This window comes from Solea solea, chromosome 1, assembly GCF_958295425.1.
Source record: "Solea solea chromosome 1, fSolSol10.1, whole genome shotgun sequence".
Lineage (NCBI taxonomy): Eukaryota > Metazoa > Chordata > Actinopteri > Pleuronectiformes > Soleidae > Solea > Solea solea.
In genome coordinates this window covers 24,931,296-24,934,814 of record NC_081134.1, presented here as the reverse complement: position 1 = coordinate 24,934,814, position 3,519 = coordinate 24,931,296, and positions in this window count along the sequence as shown.

The following is a 3,519-nucleotide window of genomic DNA, read 5'->3' as shown; positions in this document are numbered from 1 at the left end:
CTACACCCAGGACACGAGTGCGCAGGCGCGGCGAGGCCGAGCTGCTCCGGAAACTGCCGAGTGAACGAGACGGAAAGGGTGGAGCCGAGTGACGTCACCGAGGAGACGTTTGATAAGAAGCGACACATTTTTTTTACATTTAAAATAAAGGTTTATTCAGTTATTTAAAAAACACTTTTGATATGCAAATATATGCAAAAAAAAAATAATATTTAAATTTACAGCAATTAAAAATTAAACAGAACTGAAAAATATAAAATTAAAGTTTTAACAAAATTGAAATAAAAGAATGAATTAATTCTGAAGACATTTGATACAACAAAGTAAATTCTATTATATATTATAAAGTTATGCAAATGTAATTCTTAAAGACATTTGATTTGTATCAAATATTAAATTTGGGCAGCCTGTGGCCAAGTGGAAAGGGAACTAGGCTTGTCGCCGGTTCAAATCCCCACCCAGCCAAAAACATGCTCCCCGGGTGCTACTCAGTGTGGCAGCTCAATGCTCCTAATTCTAGGATGGGTCAAATGCAGAGGATGACTTTCCCTAAGGGGATTAAATTCTTAATATTTAATTTTAAACAATTAAAACATGAAATAAAAAATCTGAAATAATTTAAAACTAATAAAGGGAATATATAAAACTCTGATGTGTCGATGAATAAATGTTGATTCGTTTTAATGTGTTTATAAAGGTGCGAGCTAAATCACCTTCAAGTGAACGCCAGCAAGACGAAGGAAATGGTGGTCGACTTCAGCAGGAAACCCAAAATCCCTGCACTGGTGAACATCCAGGGACTGGATATCGAGAGGGTGAGGACATACAAGTACCTGGGTGTTCACCTAAACAACAAACTGGACTGGTCTGACAACACTGACTCACTCTACAAGAGGGGTCAGTGCCATCTGTATCTCATGCGGAGACTGCGTTCCTTTGGGGTGTGCAGGAAACTACTGAGGACATTCTATGACACTGTGGTTGCATCAGTAGCCCTGTTTGCTGTGGTGTGTTGGGGAGGGGGGTGTTCTGTGCGTGACAAAAACAGACTGAACCGAATCATAAAGAAAGCCGGCTCGGTCTGTGGCTGTCCTTTGGACTCCATTCAGGTCATCCATGAGAGGAGGGCCATGGCCAAACTATCGGCCATCATGGACAACACCTCACACCCTCTACACAAGACTGTTGGGTCCTTATGCAGCTCCTTCAGTCAGAGACTGATACACCCTAAGTGCAGGACAGAGCGCCTCCACATGTCATTCATTCCAACTGCAGTACGACTCTACAACAACAGTGTATAAATATTATAATGATGTTTTGTCCCTGTTGTTATCACATTTAATTTTTGGTCTGCCATAACGCCATGTTTACACTCATTGTACATTTTTACCACCGAAAGAAACTGCACCTTATTACATATTTATATTTATATTTATACTTATATATGTAAATAATTTCCTACTTGTATTACTTGTATATTGTTTGTTTGTTTTTTATCTATTGTTGAGCTGCTGTAACGCCGTTTTCTCTCCACTGTGAGATAAATAAAGCTATCTTATCTTATCTTATAAAACATGTTAAAGCAGCCTTTTCAAACTATGGGGCAGGCCCCCCTGAGTTCTGTTTTATTTTAAGTCCTAACTAAAGTTAACAGGTGGAACTTTTGGTCTCGCTGTGACCCGGACTTATTTAAGTGACATACCACAACAAAATCAACAATGACATGGTTTGGATAACAGAGAAGCTTCTGACAGAGGCAAAAAGAAAACTGTGCAATGTTTTGGAAACTAACAACAACATTTACAGGACAGGACAGCATTTGTGTTGCTAAATCAAAAAATGTTATTTACACAGCAAATTATTGATATTGGTAAAGTATTCTTTGTTATCCAAAGGTATTTATTGTTTAAAAAAATGCAACATTGAGGTTGTTTGTGTCGCTAAAGCAAAAATGTTATTTGCAGATTATTGAAAGAAAAGTGAAACATTTGTTCTAATATTGATTCAATAAATGTTATACTTGACACATTGTTACAATTTCGTGAGAGTCGGGGGGGCCCAACAGAAAGAGAGAGAAGATACGACTTGTTTGTGATTCACTCACAGTATAACTCTGATTACATCATCAGAGAACAACTGAGGTCAAAGGTCAAACAGGAATCTGCTCATTGAAAACTGTTTTTTCTGTTTTCCAACTTTAGTTGTATATTTTATTCTGAAAAGTTGGACTCCGTGTTGGTTTACTGCAGTGCCCCATACACACGCGCACGCACACGCACATGCACGCGCACACGCACACACACACACACACATACGCGTTTTTAGTTCCCTGTGAGGCCCACTGTCTGGGTGATTGCTGGTGGGACCCACCCTTTCTGAGTGGTCTAGAGACTTGGTTTTAACTGCTAAATTTTCTTAAAATTTCTGTGAGGATGAAAATGACTTAAAACATCAAACACTCTCACATAAATTTTAATCCTGAATTTTGGTTCCTATGGGGACCAGTCATGGGTCCCCATGGGGCTTCCAAACCCCAACCCCACCCATATTATCTCTATATTATGTCTGTAAGCCTCAAATAGGCAGAGAAAAGATGCTTCTGGCCTTCAATGATCAACACTGACACAACTAGAAAGAAATCAGACCCCTGGCTCGATGCGTTTATTAATTATTACAAAAAACTACACCTGAACGGCTGACCTTTGACCTTTACGAAGGGCGCACAAGTCCGAAACTCAACACCCTGGATCAGCCGTAGTTCCTGATACACATACTTAAAAATCAGACCCCTGGCTCAATGCCTTCAAGAATGATTACAAAAAACTGAGGGTGAAGGCCGAATAACACAGATCATCCCCAAACCGCTGACCTTTGACCTTTACGAAGGGCGCACAAGTCCGAAACTCGGCACCCTGGATCAGCCTTAGTTCCTGATACACATACTGACATTTCAGATCCCTGGCTCGATGCGTTGATTAATTATTACAAAAAACTACACCCGAACAGGTGACCTTTGACCTTTACGAAGGGCGCACAAGTCCGAAACTCGGCACCCTGGATCAGCCTTAGTTCCTGATACACATACTGACATTTCAGATCCCTGGCTCGATGCGTTGATTAATTATTACAAAAAACTACACCCGAACAGGTGACCTTTGACCTTTACGAAGGGCGCACAAGTCCGAAACTCGGCACCCTGGATCAGCCGTAGTTCCTGATACACATACTGACATTTCAGATCCCTGGCTCGATGCGTTGATTCATTATTACAAAAAATGACACCCGAACGGCTGAACTTTGACCTTTACGAAGGGCGCACAAGTTACGAAGTTCGGCACCCTGGATCAGCCGTAGTTCCTGATACACATACTTAAAAATCAGACCCCTGGCTCAATGCCTTCATTAATTATTACAAAAAACTACACCCGAACGGCTGACCTTTGACCTTTACGAAGGTTTATTACAAAAAGAATGAGACTGCTTTCAAAGTAAGTTATAGTGTTTATAACTAGTATTAAA